General features: G+C 38.6%; 1 protein-coding gene across 25 annotated transcripts in view; it reads right to left on the bottom strand.

Moving 5' to 3' along the window:
• LOC113635441 (adhesion G protein-coupled receptor L3) overlaps positions 1-24883 on the bottom strand; it is a 280133-nt gene that overhangs the window by 235379 nt on the left and 19871 nt on the right. For 24 of the 25 annotated variants that reach the window (XM_047816329.1, XM_047816330.1, XM_047816328.1 and 21 more), the window contains exon 2: positions 2353-2440. The exons of the other annotated variant lie outside the window; for it this stretch is intronic. The gene's annotated coding sequence lies outside the window, so the exon portion shown is untranslated. The remainder of the gene's footprint in view (positions 1-2352; positions 2441-24883) is intronic. 25 annotated transcript variants of the gene reach the window in all.

Genomic DNA, 24883 nt, shown 5'->3' on the forward strand with positions numbered 1-24883 from the left:
AAAGGACCTAGTGCTGCACATTTTAACACACCTTCAGAAATACAAACAAATACGCACTATAGATCAGAGTGGTAGAGATATGCAAATGAGTATGCAAATCAGTGCATGAATAAACATGTGTTTAAACGTGCCCACTTGCCTTTAAGGTTTTCTAGGAGATTTGATGGCTCAGTCATTGCAGTAGCAAAAAAACAGCAGCAACCTCCAGTAGCAATCAAAGAGCCATTTTGTTTAACAAAGCGCTAACTCGAGCCGAAAGGTAAACAGTTTCAGGTCCTCGCTTTCAGTCAAATCATGTGATTTGCATCTGCCTTCTGGTTCCCAATGGCCTTCTGCCTCACTCACTCACAACACGAGTGGGTAGAAAAGAAGAAAATCATAGAGTGTGACGACTGAGACTGTGTGTGTGAGTGTGTGTGAGTGCCTTTCTCACCCTCTCGTTTCATCACCACAACTGATGCTAACGTGAAGCGAGCTCGCATTAAGCCAAGGAGTGCACTGAATGAAGGACTCAATTCCACGTCACGCCGCATTACCGCATTTGGACTGAATAAAGTCCTCAGACTGAAATTAATTTGACACCTTTCATCACTAATAGGCTGCTTGATTTGTGACTGAGCCTTACTTTCTAAGCAGCAGAGACTCTACGAGCTAAAAGACAAACCGAACACGCAATAATTCTTTTTAAACCAGGAAGTCATTCTGGAACTTTCTACGCCTTTCGAATAAAGGCGTACAAAATCTCAAAATCTTCCCTAGGATTTATTAATATAATAATACTTAAGCACAGTCATTAATTATTGAAGAACGACCTACAAGCACTTAGCTTGTTATTGAATAAAGCTGCTTAATATTAAATATCAGTAATTAATTATAACCAAAGGTTTCATATTTCACATGGATAATTCGGCTCTGCCGGATGACATTTGAGTCTGCGCTACTTACCAAGACGATTTGTCTAAAAATGTTTTCACCACAGATGCAGAACTAATAAATTAACGCTGATAAATTTCACGTCTAGGATAAGCAAGTGTTTCATTTTTCCTCATCTCCATGACAAGTAGTTATAGTTTATAGTTTATAGAGTATCGTGTGTGAACGTGTTAGGAAACAGTTTACCTAGCTTGCGACGATTGTTTTCGATCATAATGATTCTTTAGCGTCGAGAAATATAGGCGGCGACATTGCTACATGGAAATCCTAGCAGATTGTGCGGAAAGAAAACCATTTTTACCACAAAAAAAAATCCTTCCTCTATGACCATGCTAACAGTATGGAGGATAAACAACACCTTCCACCATGTGCTTTTATAGACGAAAGACCACGCCCTCTTGCTTTCTACTGGTTCAGAAAATCTCGTTTTGCAAATTCAGAGGTCGAAGATCACCGAGATAAAGTCAGTGAAAAGTGAAAGTAACTGGAAGTTAATGTGCAGCTTCCGTGTCCCTTTCCCCTTCAGTGAAATGGCTTTTCCACCATGCAAATATAAGACTGATTGGACTTTCCAGGTGTCTCCCATATCGTCACAGCAACGCTGCTGGCATTTCTGGAACAAGATTTAGATCTAAAAATCTTTAGATTTGAAAATATCGTTTATATTTGATTGACTTCTGGCTGACTGAAAGTAATGGCACCCTAAATGGAATCACGATCATTAGATCACTACATAGTTCTAGTAGGATCTGCTTGTTATGGACGGCTCGGTTCATCATCTGATCTACAGTATGAACTATTGGGTTTAGGCTCAAGAAGGAACGTGAGGAAAGGAGGAATGAAAAAGGATCTGAGTAATTGAATTCACTCAGCTGTTGCTCTGGTGTGAAAAATTAAATGAGGGCACCAGAGAGACAAAACAATGACAAATGCGGGAAAGAGAAGAGACAGAATAAGAGAGCAGGAGTAGAGCAGCTGCTCCTTTGCATGGCTGCGCCAAAACCATTTGAATGAAGGAAAAAAATTAAAACAGGCTGCACGTGGTTACCAAGCGAAGACACGCGTCGTCGTGGTTACCAAGCAAGAAACGCCTCACTGTGCAAAGAAGGGGGGGGGGGAAGGTTCATGCTCCTGCGAAAGTCTGCACACGATAATGATGAGGACCTATCGTCTAAAACTGCCAAAAGCACCACACTGTCATATCATCCCATTGCTTCCCATCTGTCTGTTCTATAAAATGTATAATTACTCCTGCATTCATAAATATGAATGAACATGAACAATACCACCTCTGAGACCAAAGTGAAGACAGAATAATGTACAGCTGCTGACAGCTAATTCATCACAGAGACACGGTGAGGTGGAGCTTTGTTGGGGATGAATGAGAGCTAAAGCATAATGACAGGATGTCCTCCTTACCTGTGTGTGTGTGTGTCCTTCTATAGGGCTACAGGTGTGTAAACTTCCAAGCACAGTCAGAGCAAAGTCTACTTCCTACTACAATCCCCTGCAGAAGAACACAGAGAAAAATAAAGACACGTTAGTGCATTTCTTGGTGCTTTTTAATATATATATATATATTTTTTGGATGACAACATTTCTTTGAAGGGTGCCAATATTTTTGGGGCTCAAAAATTCTGGTATATAAAAAAATCAACACAAACCTACGAACTTACTGTAAAATTACCTGAGAATTGACATTATGATGTTTGATGTGATTATTTTTTTTTTGTTCTTTGCTAATTACAAATGATGTAAACAATGTTGAAGGAGTATTATTCGACACCACATATACCTCGAATATGACGTGATACATAAACCAAGCCTTGAGCACATGCTCTTGACATTCAAAGGACAAATGAATGATTCGAAATTGTGTGCAATCAGTAACGGAGTAGAAAAAAAAACTAACTGAAAAATTACTGGCACTGTCACATATACACTGAGGGAATTAAAGTGTTGACAGTGCTGAAGACTCCAGATGATGATGATGATGATGATGATAATGATAATGGAGATGGTGAGGATTTTCGCTTGCTCAGTGGAGCTTTTACCCTGAAAAGCCCCATTAGACTTCACATAACGCCGTGAGACGGCCATTATAATGATGTGTTATTGTGTGAGTGGTTATGTGTGTGTGAGTATATATATATGTGTGTGTATGTGTGATGTGGCAGATGGCCTGTATATGTAAGACGCCTTTGATGACGTCCATGCCTGAATATATATGCAAGTGATAATAAATGTACGAGGCTGAGCACCGGTCAGACAAGTGTTTAAGAGGCAGATTTAAAGCTGCGAGAGTCTCTGCTCTCAATTGCATTAGTGCTCAGTGCTAAGCAGCCTGTTTTAGCTCCATTAGCATTCTGATGCCCTATCCTTCTCCTGCTCTCCCTCATCTCATCATGCATTTCTCTTCTTACATTTTTAAAGACGTACTCGCACATCTGATCCGGTGTCTTTTTGACTTTTTACCAAATGCACAATGTTTTTTTGTTCCTTCCCAGACGCACTTCACAAAGGTTTCCTGAAGATGAAAAGGTTGAATTTAATTACAGTGCGAGTAACAAGACCCTCTGCCACACTAAGTGGACCATTTCATGATAATTAATTCTTCTGAAGCTTAAATAATTAAACACACACACACACACACACACACACACACACACACACACACACATCGGTATTTTTTTCAGCATCTTTGTCACATCAGCCAAACACACAACAGTACACCATACACTTTACCCCAGATTTTTTTTTTGTCTGTGCCAATCATTAAGATATGTCCAGTATTGCCTCCAACTGTGAGATTGATTTGGTGCTATATGATCTTAGCAGCACATTGATGCATGAAACAACAAGAAGGTGCCCACCCTAGAGTCACCAGACACATACACACACACACACACACACACACACACACACACACACACACACACACACACACACGCACTCGCAGACATTTACCAATCAGACAGCAGCTTCTGAATCAGGCATCATTTCAGAGCAACATTAAAAAATATTTAATACAATATAAAACATAATATATCGGTTAAATCTACCAACTTATTTCTTCTCTTTAACTCTAACTATCTCAAGTTTTGTATATCGAACTCACGTTTCCAAAGATGAAACTTCAAGTGATTCATTGTCTTGACTATAAGTTGAAACAAAGATGAACTTCAAGTTGAGTCTCCTCACATTTTTAAGGCAGCAGCTTTCAACCACCTTGAAATGTCTTACAGACAACAAACATCTTCAAACCATAGTGTAAATGGTCAGTTTCATAAACGAATTAATGTCACCAATATTCTAATAGTGTACTATATACTTAAAATATAGTTTTGAAGAAAAGTATCGTGTGTACTTACGCAAAAGCTTGAGCAATCTTACAGTATATAAAAATAGCCTACTAGTGTTATAAAATGAATGCAGGTTACAATACCTACTGTAGATATCTAAGTATAAAAAATGAGTCCAATCCCGTTTATTCACACTTATCCTGCTAGCATAACAATGGTAAAGTAAAATTGAATGTAAAATTTAAATGTAAAGTATACTTATATACAAGTATACAGAAATATGTAAGAATTAGCTTACTAGTAGAAACGTTGTACAATTTGTAGCTACAGTAATAATCATACTTGTATTTGTAGATTTTGAAAATCATCTTGTCATTAAAATTAAAACTGCTTTACACATAACTAACTAGCTTGTCACCAAATTATCTTGCTAATAAGACTACTTTGTGCGCTTCATTTAGGACACTAGCATTGTGATATACTGTAGCAGGGGTCTAGTTCTGTGCAGCAGTAGAAAACTGCAGCTGCTAGTTTGGGATTCATTCCCAGGTAAGACAATAATCCAGCAGGTAATACTGAATAAGCTAATTTCAGGCTAAAAGTTGTGAAGTATGATGACACTAATGAGCGCCCCGAGCACAATTCTTATCGAGGTTGCTTTTCAGCTAAATCCTTTCTATTTCTCACTGTTAATCTCTCTATATTACTTTATTTTCAATAGTCAGCCCCGGGCTACACTTGACGAGTGTGTAAGTTACACAATTCTGTTCAGTCATCACAACGACTATAATAGTGAGGTCACACCGGAGCCTCAAGGTTTTCTTTCACAGCTTTCGAAATTTCATTATATATAATTTTACCTCATACTCTGCTACATGAGTCGCCGATACACTAAGGTTATTCAGGAGATCAGTGCAGCATTTACAGGGCTAGTCAGTCCATTTCTATAAAGACTTACAATCCAGAACAATCATCAAAATCCACTGTTTCCTGCATCTCTACAGCATGCATTATAATTTAATAACAGCTCCACCCTCCCGCCCCCTCACATCCATGTAATCAGATTTATTAAAATATACAAGGCAAAGCTCCTGGAACAGCAGCATTAAAATTATGATTTATACGAGTCCTGATCGACATTCTCGTAGCTCAGAACTGACAGGATGGACTGTTTGCATACAAATAAATATCTTTTGTATTTCAGTTCATACAAATGCTTCAAATGAAATCCAGGGATGTTTACTGGTGTGATCCAGGAGTCATGAATTATTTAATCACTTATCAGGTCATATAAACTAAAGGCGAAAGCGTTAAATATAAGTGTGAGTGAAACGGCGTGCCGATATATTGTTGCCCTTCTGAGAAATCCATTCTACAAACAATGGATTTAATACATGTCAAACAGTATCAAACGTATATTTTTTCAAAGCATTTTAAAGCAATTTCAGGAAAATTCCTAATCTGGCACAAATATGAAAAAATTATTTCATGCAATTTTCCAGTCAGCCAATCACGAGAATGCAATTTATGCAGATATCAAGCCAAAAGCTTTAGATAATGTACGTATCAAACATCACAACAAGGAATTAAATATAATCTCCATGGCTTTAAAGCGTATGTATGTACAGAATGTACTTATCTCTTTAGATTTTCACACACATCAGACTCTACAGTTTATAAAGAAGTTCTACAGGCAGAAATACGTTGTCGATTAGAGAGGTCAGGGGATAACGACCAGACCGGTTCAATTAGACAGAAAGTCTTTGGTAACTCAACTAACTACTATTTACAGTCATGCTGAGCAGAAACGCATCTCACAAGCACATAATGGCATCTGGCAACTGGCACAATGGCATCATCCAACACAAGGATGTCTAAGGATTGGAGGACGCTAGTGTTTTTCGAGTAACAAGGCTGCAATTATTGTCTTCAAGAAAAAGTTACAAAAGCAAACAACTGTTTATAGCTGGAACATAAGTAATAACAGGAACTCACTTTCTTATGGATCTTTTATGATATTCAATGTAACTATGAATGGATATAAAGTATGATGCGTTGCTTTTTATTTTAAGGTTTTTAATAATAATAATAATAATAATAATAATAATAATAATAATAATAATAAAATGTCTGTACTTCAGACATGTAATTAGATTAGTGCTAAACATGCAAAATACTCAAAAGTAATCTTGAATACTTAACATGAAAAAAATTCAATCTTTCAAAAATGAATGACTTTAGCTAACTGCAGGTTGTTTGGTCAATTTCAAACAAAAGCAAAATGCAAAGCATGGAATGCAAAGACAAAAATCCAATTGAAGATCAGAGCCCTGGTCTCTACTTAAACCAGTTAGTACCAGTTACACTCATGCAGTAGCTGTCTTTCAAAACCCCCTATCTACGCCTTCTTCTGTACTCAAACACCTCAATCAGGGTTTGAGAAACTCAAACTCTGAGCCGTTTGGCATACTCCTAGTTATGAGTTACAAATGAGAGTTGAGCAAAACATGTGCTGTTATTTCGTCATAAAGACCTGCCAAAATTTGCATGACATAATGACAGCGGTGTGTTTTACAGCCGAACCCAGCGAGCACAAGCATAAGCTGATTGCGGGAGGGGAAAAGGAAAAAGTGCGGGTTTCCGCTGGGTTACATCAGCTAAGCGGAGGCAGAGAGTTGCGCTGTTGTCTGCCTGCACTAGTTTGCTGTAAGGCACAAATCCTGCAGCAGCCCTATCCCTTTCTTTCTCTATCACATACACACACATGCACAGAGCAGGTGGAGAAACACTGAACCATGCTCTCAGGTTAGCGCTAAACATGAGCCAAGACCTTTGCAACCTTGCAACATCGTTTACATCATTTGTAATTAGCAAGCAACTCTTTCTTTTCTTTTAAACTGTTAGGAGTTTTTCATTCCTTGATCACTAAATCCTTATCTCCATTGGCAGCCAACAGCTTAACCAAATCATCGACGTTTATCAAAATGACCGTAACAAAATAGAACTCTCCACACGAGATTTCGGTCTCATGGCATCCACACATCCATCTTACTTCATTTATTTTTTGCTAGTTGGGGCTAGCTGCAGCCAGCCGGCTGTCCAAAACCAACATCACTCATGATTTATTATTCAAAGACAAAATCCGTTGTAGCTGCACTCACAATGGATGATGAATGGGCTGCTTTAGGCACACAGTTGAAGCTAGAGTTTCTACACAGACGACCAGCGCCACAGCCACACTCATTAGTCGGTTTTGTTAAACTGCTACACGCAGAGCTTTCTGTTTCAATTTAAAGACGTTTGCCTTTCAGATTCTGTTACGCTAATAAATCTGTTATTGTGGTCCTGTATATTGTACTTAAAAATGTTTCAGCCAAAAGAGTAAAGGTTTTGAGCAAACATGCAATTAAAAATTTCGTTTTTAGGTCGAGGTCTCGTTTAGTTTTTAATTACGTTATAGTATTGAAAAGTTGAAAACATTTTAAATTCCGTGTTTTAAATTCATGTCTTGGATTCGATTAGTCGCAAAGTGTCGATGTTTATGTAACATGTCTAGAAGTTTCATGACTAAAACTGTAGCTTTGTAGGCAAGTTTTTTATTTGTGGACAAGATGAAAATTTCATCTTGTTAATTAATAAATCAAATAAAAAGTTAAGCAAGCGCCTGTTTGTACATAGCTGTTAAACAAGCGGTAACAATAATTCACTTTCTTATGGATCTTCCAGAATATTAAATTTATGTTTTTATTAAATAAATGTTTCTAATCAGAGTCTGTACACTTTGAAGCTTATGTATGTCACAAATAAAATATTAATATGAATTTATTACTAAAAAAAAATACTCATGATAACTGGAATGTCCCAGAAAACTGAGATCCCACTAGCAATATTATATAATCACATCACCCAGCTCTGTTTATATCTCAGTATTCTGAATATAAAATTATTAAAATTTATGGAGCAAGAAAGAAAGAGAGAGAGGGGATTGATAGGGAAAGTGATTTTAATTATACTGTACCCTGTCATTTCCTTAAAAAAGGATTGAAAGCACATACTGTACAAAGGATTAAAGGTAACATTAAAAAAATTAATGATGCGGAATCCGAATAGATTGAATTTAAGTTTTAATAAAAAAGACTTCAAGAAATGTCAAAAGTAGTTATTAGAATTAAGACTAAATTAGAATTAGTCATCAAAGTAACAATCAACAACGCTAACACCGTGCACAAGGTCCAGATTAAAAACGTTTACTATATTATTTACTGTTGAGAAAATCGTGCTGAGGAGGACAAACATCTTATGAATCTAGCTCCGAAACACGAGCTACACAAAGATGGCACAATCTACAAATTGCTGCACTTTTCACACTACAGGGAGCAGCAACATCTCACTCCAGTCTCAGTGTTTCAATATTAATCACATTTTCAATTAAGAAGCCACTGACTGCCAAAGCTCCACTATCAAGCATAATAGCTTCCCAAAAAAAATGGTCGACTATCACTAAGCTTGCCAGATGATAAGGGACTAAGATTCTGGCCAGCAAACTTATTGTGGCAATTCAGACGAACAGAACCGCAATTAGGAGATCTCTATCTCATCCGAGTGTTAATTCTGAAGCATGCACACCCACCCACCCACTCACCCACCCACACACACACACACACACACATACAGATAGTAAATCCCCCAGTGTGTAGTTAACACCTCTCCACTCATCTGTACTAAGTATCTTTAAATGGACCGATCAGACAACTGAATTATTTATGGTCTCTTTTTCTCGCTAATGCCTCTGTGGTCCGGTGCTGTTTAGCGCAGACACTAACACAAGCTGATATGAGCATGGCATTCATGTGAGCACACTTTGTTAATTCTGGGTGAAAGGTTGTGTACTAGGCATGGACCAACGCACACACACTCACTTGCAGGTCACAACATACCCTGTCACATCAAAATTTAGCAGTTTGCATGCCGACAGGCGGAAAATGTGCTGGGAACGCCACTGGAACTGGATCATTGTCTTCCTCATCAAACAGGCTGTGACCCGATTACTGAAAATCGCCTCGTGCCAAAATGGCCGCCTGCAGTTACACAGTACGGGAGGGCTAAAATGTCCAAATTTACAGATCGGAAATGAAAAATACCAGAGCTAACCATGAGATTAACGCCATAATAAAAATATGTTTTTTTAAGTATAAATAAAATGGCATAAGCTGAACTTGTACCAGCTGTCAAATGTGTGTACAAGCAAATAACAGACTTTTAGATTCTGCACAGTGATCAAAGTTTCTATACATTCAAATACTTGAAACTTTTAATTATTAGCATAAAGTCAATCTGGTTTCTTTCTAATATAGTGTAACTGTAGATAGTGTAAATGTAAACAAACAGAAAATAAAGTGAGGACATATATATATATATATATATACTGTATCTAAAGAAAATGGGTTGAATACTATCAATTTTACACGAGAACGGATAAATCTAATATTAATCTGATATAATTATAGTATACAAATTGTGCAAATTTTTTGGACATTTGACAACTTCAAGTGTTAAAAAAAACATTTATAGTGTTTTACATTTATAGTGTTTTTAGATATTTTCATTGTCCAAGATATTACTTTTTGTAGTGCGTGACTATAAATAAAAAAGAAAACAATTGTAAGCATCGGTTAATCTATCAATTTTAGACTATTTTATTTTAAAATAATTAAGATCTCTTTCACAGTTCACAAATACAAGTGGCAGAGCATCTTCTTTGTGTTAGTTCTGGCAGTTACCAGTTGCGCTCTTCAAAGTGTTTGCTTTTAAATGTACCTAGAGTTTTTACTGAACTGGGGAAAACTGCATTTTCCTATTTTGGACCTTTGGCATGGAATAATTTGCAAAAAGATTTAAAATGAGAGAAATTGGTGTCTATTGGTGAATTTAAAGGCATCATAAAGAAAGTGGTAATGAATGCATGTGATTGTTTTTGTTGAGAGGATCCTATGTTTTAATATTTCTTTTCATTTTTATACTTGTTGTATTTTAATATGTTGTCAAACTGTATGGCTGCTACCTTGGCCAGGTCTCTCTTGTAAAAGAGATTTTAATCTCAATGAGACTTCCTGGAAAAATAAAGGTAAAATAAAATCAGAGTCACTTCAGTATGAGCAAGAAAAACCCATTCCTGTTTGAATTCATAACTATTAAAAAATATGGGTTTGACTTAGAATTTTCTTTAGGTAATTTTTGTTTTAGAATGTTAGATTTATTTCTAATGTGTGAACCCGTACCACATTTTAAATAACTACCCACAATCCCAGAACAATATGGATGTTTTGGGAGTATTTTAAAAATAAAGCGATATGCTTTATCATCATGGTTTTTTTATTATCATCATCCACACAATAAGTACATCAGTTTCACCTTCTGGGAGACGTTATAAGGAAAAGGGAAGTAAACTAACGAATAGCGATCCCGCAGATTGATAAACTAGACATTATAATGACAGCTCCAGCCAAAGCCTCATATCATATTTGCATTTCATTTTTTAGTGAATAAATTTCATTCATTCACTATCAGTAACCTCTATAGCATGGTCTGGGTCTGTGATGGATCTGGAGCATAACACTGGATCACTGAGTGCGAGACATGAATACAACCTAAGCACGCCTAAGGGCAATGTAGCATAGCTACTGCATGTTTTTAGGAGGTGGGAGGAGGTCAGAGAACATGGAGAACATTCCAAACTCCATACAGACAGTAACCTGAGCTTGGGATTTGATCTACAGACCCAACTGTTAAAAAAACTGCGTATGTTATGGATGTTGTATATTAAGGTTTTTTTTTTTTTTTTTTGAGAAAGCTTTTGAATCAGCTTATGACACAAGCATATATAAATCAATGTAATGAACATCACTTTCAAAACGCGGCTTTTTAACAAGGTGTTACAGACATGCGTCCCCAGCGTTCCCCGCATAACTTACATCCCTGCTACGTTTTGGAGACATGCGTCCCCAGCGTCTGCACATAACTTACGCCCCTGCTTCTTGTCAGAGACGTGCGTCCCCAGCGTCCCAGCATAAGTTACGTCTAGCTTTTAAGGGTTAAATGGGAGTTGAACTCTGCATGGAGTTAATTACACACCGCTGAGTTAAACAAAGCCAAGCTTGCAGACCAGAGCATGCCCTTTTTATGTCATGTATGTGTTGCAGGAAATGGTCGGCTAAGGTTAAGGGTAGCAATGGGTTATACGTACAACAGGTCATTCATTCCTTCATTTCCTTAAATTAACCATGTAAATGGGAATGTGTTTTCAGTTTGCAACAATGGAATGGAAATAATAAGGCTACTCTTGCAAGCTGAACGCATCTGAATGCGCAACCCGGCTTGCCTCCACTGCAGCGCCATACATCCTGCTCGACTTCCACGTCACATTACACAGCTTCTAATGTATGGAAAAGGGGAACAGGGTGACAGAGGATGTAATGTATGGGGATAACAAAACAGCATTCACACGTATACACACACACACACACACACACACACACACACACACACACACACACACACACACACACATACTTGTTTAAAAAAAAAATCAATGAATTAGGAAGTGTTCAAAGCTCTTAAGGCTGGTCTCGGCTGTTATGTGGCTGAGGTCAGTCTTACTCTTAAAAGAAAAAAGAAAGAAAACCTTCAGATCAGTCAGATCATGTATGTCCTTGATAAAAAATCTCTTATTAGTGGATGGAGAATAATGTAAATAATGGCACCCAGAATGTATCGCTTAGGTAATGTATAGCTTGGTCTTATCTTTTAAAATTGTGTGATAAATAAATCAATCTACTTACACCTATATGTACATAAGCTATGTAGCCAGACAACAAATTAGTGATTTTTTTATATAACCAGATAATCAAGCTGAGGTTGTTTCAGTTGTACTTTACACCCGAAAGGTGTAAGGGCTGAACAAGTCATAAAGTAATTATCTAGCGCTCCTGGCAAAGTGATAGCTCTAATGTGCTGCTGGGCTTATGTACCGGATGTCCAGAAACCTAATCATCTAGGCCAAAAAAAATACAGTATAAAATGTAATGTAATAAAGTATGCCAAGCTAGACACAAGCAAGGATATTAGGACATGAGGAATGACACAGACAATCGTTATCACCCTTTTCCGAGAAAGGGTGTGTGTGTGAGATGGAACATTAAAGATGTTATACATATCGAGTTAGTGTATTTATTGTCATAGTGCTTGTTGTCACATGATGGCTTTACGTTACAGTTTATTCGTATGACTTTAACATCTGTTAGGAGTTAAGGAGTTATGATTCAGAATGAATCAAGGTCCATCTCAACAATGTACTTGAAACATTTATTTCTTTTTTTCTTACTCTGTTGGTTGAATGAGAATAATCCCCTGTGATACCCTGTGCATTTCTATGAAAGAGTCTAATGTCTAATGAGCCTGGAATAGAGAGTTCATAGGGCCAGATCTGTGTATCACTTGTATGATGAGCATGACAGAACACTGAGACAACTCAATTTCATACAGCATGTGTAAAATTATCGGGAACAGCAGGTGAAGCACCAAAATAGGTCACAAACCCTAGCTGGATTGTCACCTAGTCAGTGGAAGAGGAGATCAAATTGAAATGAACACCGTGCCTGGTGGAATCCGTGCCTGACAAGATTGTCACTGTTATTAAACATTAGGGGGAAAAAATGGCACGTTTTGACTGGAAACGCAGTGTTTTGTCTAAGTGACGTCAAAGTAAATTTTATTTATGTTATGACTTTTATCATACCATGTATGAGAGGGAGCTTATGTAAGAGTAAAGGCCAAGTCATAACACCCCCTTATTGTCGAATTGACTCGGTGCGAATTTCAATTAAAACTCTTTGAACCCCATCATCCAGAGTCATTCTCATTCTCCGTCTCATTTGAAGGGAGAAAATGAGAACGTTACCTATCCATAATCTCTCTACAAAAGTGTGAGCACAAAATAGCAAGACAGATAACGGTGTCAGAAACCAATAGAGCAGAAAAAGAAAACGCTAAAAATGGAGTTGAACCGATTGTGTGTGTGTCAGAGCACATATTGAATGTGTGTATGCCTTTTTCATGAGTGTGTGCGTGTTCAGAGCCTATACATGTATGTGAGGCTACACAAAGTACTCAAATTATATCAGTGTTAAATGTTAAAGGCAAAAATAGAGATACATTACGTAGGTGAGTGTGTGAGTAGGTGAATGAATGAATGAATGAATGAATGAATGAACTGAGAAATAAAGTAAACAATTGGATGACAGCACAAATCTATAATCGAGAAAGAAAAAACAAACTCTCCCACAAAACACACACACACACACACACACACACACACACACACACTATTGCACCCTGGAGTGCAGAGTGATTTAGACGATCGATGAAGCAACCAAGCAACGACACCTCTTAATGTGTGTGTGTGTGTGTGTGTGTGTGTGTGTGTGTGTGTGTGTGTGTGTGTGTGTGTGTGTGTGTGTATGTAAACTGCATCTTGAAATGTGAAGTTATTTTTGAATGACCAGTAATTCATGTGTGAAGTATCAAATAAATGATTTCCCTTCTCAGTGTCGTGTGTGTGTGTGTGTGTGTGTGTGTGTGTGTGTTTGTACATGCACAGGAGCCTGGCATTAACATAATGACACTCCTCTCGCTATGAAGTGTGTCTCCTCTCACTCCCTGCCTTGCAGTTACATCCAAAACGCAGTGGAGGAGAAAATCATGCAGGTGACGTGCATGCAGCTGATGCTTTCAGGGGAAAAAAAAAACTCTTTAGCGACATGAACACAGCCTGCATTTTCAATCAGCTTGTTCCCTTTTGACCCCCTATAAATTACAAAGAGATTCCAGTCACCCGTAAGCTGTGCATAATCAGAAATATTTGCAGTCAAGGACATGATTCCACCTATCGAGGTCAGCGTTCCTGGTAAGTTCGAGCACAATGCATGTTTGAGCCGCAACACAGACAAAGAGCTTTTCATAGACTGAGAGAAAGGGATATACAGACTCGACAAATTCCTGTTCTGCTAGCAGGAGACAACAGATAGCAGGAAGTGAAGCTTGGGTGATGATTTTTGTTCCTTTGCAAGAGATTATTGTGGGGGGAAAAATCCAAGCATTTTAAACCAGGTTATCCAAAGAGCTCTTGAAATTCCATCAAATTGCTCCAGAGTGGTGCGGAAAGTGTAGAGATAATCAGATGAAAAATGAAATAAGAGATATAAAAGAAGATCCTGGATAAAAAAAAAAGAAAAAGAAAAAATAATGATCATTTCCAGTAACCTTCACCACCCCCTGACCATCCACTCCCCTTTTAAAGAGGATGAGGTGTGTGTGTGTGTGTGTGTGTGTGTGTGTGTGTGTGTGTGTGTGTGTGTGTGTGTGTGTGTGTGTGTGTGTGTGTGTGCGTGCGTGTGTGTGTGTGTGTGTGTGTGTGTGTGTGTGTGTGTGTGTGTGTGTGTGTGTGTGTGTGTGCGTGTGTGTGCGTGTGTGTGTGTGTGTCTGTGCGTGTCTGTGCGTGTCATTGTGTACACGTGTGTTTCCAATAAACTCAGAAGGTTCTGGTGTGCATCAAGAGTGATGGTGTTGGAGACAAGGATTGACAAGTGTGTGTGAACCCCAGAAATGGGCCAGAAGGGGTCAAGAGAGGCACAGAGGCTTTAACAATGCCCTCATTCAACACTACAGGCAAAATGTGACATAGGGTTTCATAGAGACGCAGTGCTCTGTGTGTCTGTGAGTGTGTGTGTGTGTGTGTGTGTGTGTGTGTGTGTGTGTGTGTGTGTGTGTGTGTGTGTGTGTGTGTGTGTGTGTGTGTCATACTGGACCAAAGCAAGAGCCTGCTCACATTGGGCTTCTAATGGGTAATTTAATTCCTCCATTACTGCTCTGACCCGAGGTCAAACACGCACCAGCAGACCCTCGACTGCAGGATGTGTTTGATTCCAAATATAAACAGGAGTTTACGTTACATCGCAGAGTTTAAACCGTAGAAGGGCGTGAGGTCATGTAGCTCATGATCGTACACATGTACGATACGACATTTCCAAAAAGGTCAAGTTGTGCGGAATAGATTCAAATTCTGCTTTTTCATAAATAACAGATAATCACCTTAAGATAAACTGAACAGAGTTTGTATTAGGTGTACGAACTAAGGTGCAGTATAAAATGCTTTAGGCGCTGCCTTAAAAAAATGACAAATGTACAGAGCATTAAAAGAAGCACAATATGGCACTATATATATATATATATATATATATATATATATATATATATATATATATATATATATATATATATATATTGAAACAATGCATTTTGTGATCCTGAGGCTAATCGGTTGGTTTGGTGCAATATATTTGTTATTCCTATGAGAAGTTAGCAATTGTATGTGATTTGGAAAACAAAAGAGAAAAAGAACGAGATATTTTTTTTGCTGACCCGACATTTTCCAGTGACGTTCACTAAAAAAAGAAACATAGAAGCAATGGAGAATATGTGCAACTCAGAGTACCAGAATGCAATGTAGTTATACTTCACACCCACTCCAGAGATTTGGCTCGGCTACATACCGATCTACAAGATGACTAGAACAATGGTGTTGAATAAATAATGAGACTGAAATTTAAAGCTTTGAAATCTGATCTGTTTGAGCAGAGCGTACAGATGAGGAGGTCAGATAGACGACTGACTGACTAAGACCTAAGGCACTGCACCATCGTTCTCTTAAGACATCAAGACTTCGAGTCTCATCGGTAGTACTGTTAGCGGGTAGTCGACTGGCATTGTGGCTGATGCGGGAAAAGCTTAAGCAAAAAATCACTGACAGTCATCGACATGTCAGTGAAATTAGTTTAAACTCTTTACAACATAAATCTTGAACACCACCTAACCAATGTTAATGATAAAAATGTATACGCAAGTCGTTGAGAGTAGGTGTACCTTTAAAAAATACAAATGAGACTTCGGGTTTCCTAAACGAAGCTGCTGTGGCACTTCATTTCTGACATCTCATTCTTTTCCATCTCGACTTAAATGTGCTTCTGATGGAGCATTTTAGAGAATGCACAATGAATAACACAAAATGAGGGGAAAGTAGCCAGGCGTAAAATTGGACAGCTAACAGCCATCGCTCTGTCTCACCTCTCTACCTCATCCCTCCATCCAGGCACACCTCTTCAAGCAGAGGACATGAAAGACGCAAGGCAGAGGGAAGATGAAACACAGGAAATTATTGAAGTAGGGATGAATATAGATGCAGACAGTTTAGAGCAAAGCTAGAACTTGAGAGAAATCTCTCATAGAAAATGTACCGCTCCAATGCAGTGCAAGAAATAAAAGTGATTTAGCTGTAATCCTTAAAACAGATGTCAGAGTATATTTTATGTTTCATTGTAAATGGCACCTTGGAAAATGCATGGCGTTCATCAGAATGGCTGTGAAAAATGACAGGTTGAGCAAAAATTTGGATTTCAGCACTTAAATGACAATGTCCCTGGCTTCCACAGTGGCTAGTGAAGTACTCCCCAGTGCAGAGATTAGTGTCAGTTTTATTAGATTTCAACTAAACATACCAAAGATGGCTGCTACACACGTGCTGCTTTTTATTTGGCAATGTTGTTAATCTGTTGTGGGAGGAGAGGAGCACAGCGACTTGATTTGCCTTGCACCTCCAACTGTTGGCAGTTTGATTCATGCCTCTGCCATGTGCGCATAAAGTTTGCTTCTGGGGTTTCCTCTTGGTGATCTAGTTTTCTCGCTATTCCAGGGACATGTATTGTAGCCTGATTAGTTTCTGTAAATAATCTGTAATGTGTGTGTAAGTGTGTGTCCAATTGTGCCTTGTGATGGGTGGACCAGCCTCCTCCAGCCTTGTGCTCCAAGTCAACTAGGGCTGACTCCAGGTTCTACATTGTGCAATACCAATGTATCACTAGACATCACACTAGTATATCACAATACCAGCAGCGTACTAAACAAATCTTACTTCTACATTTTTATATACAGTGCAGTTATACTAATTTTTCTCTGAGTACTTATTTTTAGGTCAGGATCTCGGCAAATCTGGGTATATGGTTTATCGCGGTTAATGGGGACCGGAACCCCTCGCGATAGGTGAAAATCCACGAAGTAGGATTGGCCCTAAGTTTGACCTTTTCACTGATGGTCATCATCTTCCTCTTCCTCTTGGGCTCACTAGAGGAATCTTTAGCAGGGGCACGGTGCTTAGGAGGCATTGTAAGGGCTTAACAAAAAGTTAATTTCGAACACAATACACGAGACACAGTTGACAGCGTGAACAAGAGTGGCGAGATACAACAAGGGGAAAAGCTGGGAGAGGACGCGATGATGCGCAGCCAATCAGCTCAGATCTCGTGCCGGGAACCAATCATGTGCCTTGTCTGAGTGCCTGTGGGTATGTACAAAGCCTCTGAGAGAGTTTCTCTCTTTGTCTGGCATCCTGGGAAACTGTTTTTATTTTTATTTTTCAATGAATATTTTTGAAAAATCAGCGATGCACTGAGGCCGCGAAACTTGAACCGCGATACTTGAACCGCGAATTGGCAAGGGATTACTGTATTCCATGAGGTATACCATATACCAAGCAACCCCCTGTAAAATTACATAGAATGACAAAATCCACAAATGTTTCTAAGATACACAGCCAGAACTTGTCCGTAGTATTTGAACACTGTATTTGAATACCGGTCCACGGCAAAGTCCCAGAATGGCTAGCAATATATGTGCAAATATTTTGTTCTGAAATTGGTCCTTGAAAAGGTTCATCATTTGCCAGTGGGGCAGTTTACTCTAAGTTACATCAGTTTTTACATCTTTCCAAATAGTACCCATTAGGGATAAATCAATACACTTTGCGAAACTGTTCTAAACTTGATTTACAAATTTATTTCAGTTTGTAGCTTTGGTTACTTGGCGGTTCTCTAGATGGTTAATGGTTGTAGAATTCTAAAGAGGTTCTACTGAGAGCACTAATAATAAAGATTCTATCAGGCATCCTATGAGACACACCATCCCAGCACTGCAATACCTTTTTTGCCTACTTTCTCTGATTTTGTATTTGGGAAACTACTCTTTTTACCATTTTCATGGCTAACTCTTGTCATCGTCACAGTAAAGATGCCATACATAGAGGTATATGATATTTTTCTCATACTGCCAGTAAAAGGAAATAATGATATAAAGGCAGCATCACACTACCACGTAGTGACATTAGCACAACCTACAGTTTTTTTGTTCTTGCACAATTGGATCATCAAATGAATGCAGCATCCACCTTGAGTATGCATTCATTTGATGATTTCTGTTAAAACACAGAAAAATATGAGCGTTTAGGTTATACTGTATGTGGAATCCTACCATAGCAGATTCCTGTATTAAAAAAGGTAGAATTCTTAATCATCACCAGAACTCTGGAGAAGCCTTTCTGCTAAGAATATACATCTGTTCCTGTTAGTGCTGTTCACTTTCACAATGCACTTCAAAGCCACAGTTGTGTTATTCAACCCTCGTGGCCAGAGTCTTCAAGGACACAGACTAACTGCTTTCTGCTCTTTTACTCATCTGTGGCCAAGTGCCCAAACAACCAATCTGCCCACATGGGCAAGTATTTGTTGAGTGTTGTAGAACTTGAGCATTCAAGACAGGCTGAAGACCGTTCTGTGAGTCCTTGCTTGTTAAGATTCCCACTATAACCTCAGAGAAGAGTACTCTACTCCCACCACAAACAGGCCAGCTGTTATCAGTGTTTGCATACCAAAGACTTGTTCTGCCATGACTTGAGTTACTGCAGCTGTGATACCTGCTGGTATCGGTACCTCATTCTGTGGGAATGTGGTCACTTCTGTCTGGTCAGTGACAGGTAAAGTTTGGCTAAGCAATAACAATGGTCAAGATAAGACTGAAGAAACTCAGAGCTTTGATGAGAAAGAGAGAGAATTATCTTGGTTAAGATAAACACTGGCCTTCAGAGGGATGTAGAGAGATTTTCTCTGGATCTGCTGTTCCTTTTCCTGCAGTGAGAATGGTTTGTTAGGGATTGTTTAGATAGCTAATGGCTATAGCTTTCTAAAGGCGTTCTACTTTTTGAAACCTACTATTGCATTGTTATAAACAGAAACCTTGAGTGTATTCCCACAGAACAAAGATCCCATTGGTGTACTATAGAACTTTTTTCCTATTCACCACACAATATTTCTGTTTATCGGTTATCCGGATCACATGAGGAGGTGAGGACGTGATGGATCAGTGGTTAAGGCTTCAGATTACTGATCAGAAGGTCAGTGGTTCAAGACCACAATCTGCTGAGACATCAATGTTGGGTGCTTGAGCAAGGTCCTTAACCTCACCTGCTTCACTGGTGCTGTACTATGCCTGACACTGTGCTCTGACCCCAGGCTCATAATAACCTGGGATATGCAAAAACTTAAAGCATTTCACTGCATGTCGTACTCTGTATGTGTATGTGACAAATAAAATTTGAGTTTGACTTTACTTACTATCATTAAGCCATGTGAGAAATTCACAATTTCTGATTTAGCAATGATTCTTGTTGTTACCATGCCTTGTAATGAACCACATCCTTTCCTGCCAGGGTTACTGATTTCAGAGGGTAGAATATCAGACATATTTAATGTTTTTTTTTTTTTTTTTTTTAATCTTTATTCTATTCTCTGTAACTTTTGTTGTAGGGTTTTATTCTTGAGTTTATGCTACATTATTCTCGTGTTATCTATTATACTATGGGACGCTCCCTTGTGAAACTTTTACACTGTAATAACTGCTATATTAGCAGAGATTTTTTAACTCATGAAATACAAAAAAAGCAAAGCAAGGGCAACTTGTGTAATTAGTGCCATAATATGTCTACTTCTGATATTAGTAGGGGAGACCATGGACAGTTGTAACACCTTTTGCAATTTTTAGCAATACATCAAAAACCATTTTTACTGGAATAACCAATTTCTTATATTATAAACTTCAATCTGTGAACTGCTGAATCAATGTATTTAAGTGGTTTTATGAAATATGTACAGGTGGCAAAATTGATTTTAATACAGTCTCTCCACTGCTACAACCGTCTCAGTGTACAGGGACGGTTGTAACGCATGTCATCTCAATGTGAGCTAGCTTGACTGCTAGTTTGACACTTCTTAGCCATTTATATTTTTAGCTTACAAAATAGTGATTCTAATAATACTTGTTTGAATTCATAGACATTTGATCCTATAACAGCATCCAAAAAAGTACATCAGAAAGAAAAGTACTTTTTTTTTTACCTCAAAAACAATCTTTTGTAGATAACTCCGTCAGGAAGATTCAAATGTGGCTCCCTTTATGACAAAAATGGAGGGAAACTACAGTAACTGAGCATGTGCACAGTGAGTGTCATCACTCTAGGTTGTTTCTGATTGGAGGAATTCAAGGTGTTACAACCGTCCCCAGTTACAACTGTCCCTGGTCTCCGCTAGTATTGCTATAAGTTTTGAAAGTTGTATAGTTTTCTCACAAAAATAAGGTATGTACTGTATATTGTCAATGGGTTAGTAGCTGGGTGTTAGTGACCCTTTTAATATGTCCTTCCTGATCCCATTCAAATACTTTATGAATGAATTATGATGGCCATTGTAAATCAATCTACTCCTTCTCTAGCTGTAAGTGTTTTTATGTGTTTTAGTATTTGGGATGGTTTTGAATGGATACCTGCCAATGACTGTAACTTTTGTTAAAACACTAATACACTAACCTACTGTAAATGATATATTATACCATTCTTCTTTATATTAACTTTCTTCTTTTACTTTCAGCTTACTAATATCTAAATTTCCTCATTTAAAAGTTTACACATATCAAGCCACCCCTATGTTTGTGGGCACCATGAGCTCATGTGACCGGATATTAGGTAAGGTTATGCTTATGGCTTCAGATGATGAGGCAGATGGAGAACATTTAGCTGGTCACTACAAATCGTCTACTGACAGAGATGGATTGTGGTTAGGTTCTAACTGCTACATAATTTATACATTTCCTCTCTACTGTCCTAATATTTACTTTGGGGAAACGTGTGGAGTTACTGAATTAAATTTCTTGGAAAGTGGAAGGGAAATGTCTCTCACCTTGTGGTTACCTATGATGCCTGAAGTGCATGCGACTGCATTATTCCAGCTGTTTAACCCCTTAAAGCCCTATTCTAAATTATTTAGTGACTGCTCTGAATTTAGTGACAGGATCCGACAGTTTATCCAAGGGGTAACTGCTGTGATAAACCCTGACCAGTGTCTCCGACAGAGGTGAATAATCACCAATGGTCAGCCGGATACAAGTCTTTCGGTGGATATATCGAAACGAGTGTGTCCAATTTTATTCAGAAGGGTCTAATGTGGGTGCATTCCACTCAAGCAGGAGCCACACCTGGTTCCACCTGTTTATTTAGTTGATCTTGGCATTCAGTCTACACAATTATGGATTCTACTTGGTTAAAACAAAAATCCACACCCACAACCTTTTCTGGATAAGACCGGACACCACAGCTGTAGCAGAACCGATCGACATATGGAAAAAACTGTCGTTTAGAGTCTACAGGTTTTTTTTAACATTAGGAATTCATGAATTCTGTTGCAGACCTTCATACAATTATGTGAATTATTTCAACTTTAAGCCGGCTCATTAGGAACAGAATTTCTTTTTATACTTTTCAAATGATTAGTTAATTGATGGTATGGCTTATTAAAAAAAATTTACTGATAAAAAAAGAATTTTAAAAGGAAATTGTGCTGATTGGACTCTTTGGTTTCAAAACAAATGTGCTCAGAACGATAACATGAATAAATAACATGAGATGCCACTACAAAGCAAAACATAACCATTTCAAATTGTCTTGAGCCAGACAAATGACTAACGTTAAGGTTGAGTAATGTCTGTTATTATAGTGATGCTATTAATCAGAACAAAGTCATGCAGGCCTAAACCTTTATCCAGGACCAAAAACATGTTAAGTCACTACATCTCTAGATTAATTGCACTGTACCCTTGTTCATACTGTTAAACATGATTATGTTTGCTAGACAGTGAAAGCATCCTCCTGTAGGTAAATGTATTAAATATGAAATAGCTCTTGCTTTTATGTTTATTACCCCGAGAGCTAAACTGCATGACAGATAAGGAAACCCCCCGAGGAGCAGGAACATTCTGAGCTGAAATAACAAACAGCATGTTTAATGTGGCAATGCAAAAGTCTGTAAAAAGTACTCTAGCATAGAGATATAACGGTGAGGAGGGGGAAAACAGAACTGATTTGGGCTTTGGGGTGTCAGTTTTTAATCAAAACAAACGGCAGCATGTTGTTTGCAAAACATGCTGCAGACCTTACTTCCTTCTTTCCTTCTATCTCTCTGTATTTCTCTCTGTTACTCTCGGCTGTGGAGTCTCTGTGCTTTGAAAGGGAACGGGGACTGCATAGCAATTCATCCGGGGCTTTTTTGTAGCCGAAAGCCTGGCCTGCCTGCATAATTGGCATTCAGTTAAAGACAATCCGTCCGCAGTGGCCCTGCACTGCTGCTTCCCTTCTCCAACCAGAGACCTCTGTCTTCTGCTACTTCCATTTAGTTTGTAATATACTGCAGGTTGGGGTGTTTTGGAGAAGTGGTGGTCAATTTTAACACCACTCGGTACTTTGTATGTGTGTGTGTGTGTGTGTGTGTGTGTGTGTACAGCAGAGGCTGTACAACTTCTTTATTCCAAAAGATAACTCCTGCAGGACTGGTGAGAACATGGACCTGATAAGATGAAGGTCAGATTTCCTGGTAGAACATTCTGAAGGCAAGCTGGCAAAGTGGCAACATTTTATTTATGAACTGCGTACGAGGTGCAAGAAAAACAGGTATGCTGACAGAAGAACTCAGGAGGCTTGAGACAGATGGTTGTACCCTAATGTGAAATGAGAAACTGCTCATGTTTGCCAAGAACCCAAGAAGCCAAATGGGAGACTCCTTAAAAACGCGGCATGACGCCTTTGTCTTCAGCCTCTTCATCATCATAAGAAAGTAAGAGAGACACCTTTCATTACTACGGCAACCTTGGGACTGCACAACAGCCATCAAGCTGCCACAAGGTTCATCACCAGATGTCAATCAGATACCTGTCACTATAGGAACACCCATTGATAAAGAGCAATCACCGGAGTTGGTCGCAGATGGTGGTGCAAGTCAATTTAATTTTGCAATAAAGAAGCATCCGATTTGGCACAAAGAGGTCTGTTTGTATTGCTATTACAATTCTGGAAGTGGTGAAAGTTTATATACAGAAAATTGCTGGAATGCACAGCCATTTAAAATTAGCACTTAGAGAACAGAAAGCACAATAATGAAATATAGATTTTTACAATCTCTGTGGATATCCATTTGTTTTCTGAACAGCAAAATATCACTTAAAAGATGTTATTCTTCCATTTTTTTTTTTCACCAAAAAAATAAATAAATAAATAAAAAGCTTTCCGTTTATACTCCACAGGCATCTTATTCGCATTCGCATCTTGCCGGGTTGAGTTAGTGGGATGCTGCTGTCATGCTCTTTATCTATCTCACTCCCCCACCCACCCAACCAACACACACACACCAACACACACACACACACACACTCCTGTGCTCCTAGCTAGGAAGAAGAAATCGATGCACCAAAAGCACTTCATTCCTGCTCAATTTCATCCTTTAGTCCCGGCACAATTAAACGTCCTCTCCGAGAATCTTCTCCGATTGAGATTTCTGCTGCAGAGCTGGCCGCCTAAAAGTCATTTGCCAAACACGAGGTCGCGGCCACAGATGCTTTGGTGTATACGTCTCACCCTGCATTGCTACTGCTGATTATATGGCTGGACGGGTTATTGACCTTCTCCGCCCATAAGATACATCACTCTGGATCACCGGAGAAAGAATACAGTAATGTTCGATATAAGCAGGTCAGTGGAGGAAACACCACAGGGAGGGAAAATAAGAGGAGCTCAGGCTGGATGAGAACATACCAAGACAGGATTGGGGTGGGATAGATAACCTAGGGTCACGGGTAGTATCAGCATCCCTATTTGGTATAAAGCTTCAATGTGATTGATTATAAGAATAATATTTATATATACTGTAGACACAGGGCATATTAAACATCTATCAAATCCATCAAAACAAACTGGCTCCTCCCTCTTTTTAACTAGCCGATAGCACTTAGTTTCCCTCACAGCCCCGGTGCTAAGCTGCAATTGACAGTTAGTACTATGGACGATAAAGATGCATTGAAGTCACTTGTGGAGAATTTTTTTCCACCTCCTCCAGAAATCCTCAGAAAAACGCTGTCAAAACGCTAAGAGCTGCCAAAGAAATCCAAGCCATTTCCTTCTTGACCAATTTATAGGTGACTGAATAAATGCAAGAATTATAAATAAGACACCTTTTAGAATCATGCTTGCAGGTGTGATTTATCTTTGGCAAGGTGATTTTTATCATTTAGGGGAAGGACTCTGTAGAGATTGGACAAAAAAAAATCAGGTGAGAATCTACTGCAGAATTATGTCATCGGAATTGATGGTCTGTATTGGTGAAAAAAATTACATA

The sequence above is a fragment of the Tachysurus fulvidraco genome, chromosome 7 (genome assembly GCF_022655615.1).
Source record: "Tachysurus fulvidraco isolate hzauxx_2018 chromosome 7, HZAU_PFXX_2.0, whole genome shotgun sequence".
In the NCBI taxonomy this organism is placed as follows: Eukaryota; Metazoa; Chordata; class Actinopteri; order Siluriformes; family Bagridae; genus Tachysurus; species Tachysurus fulvidraco.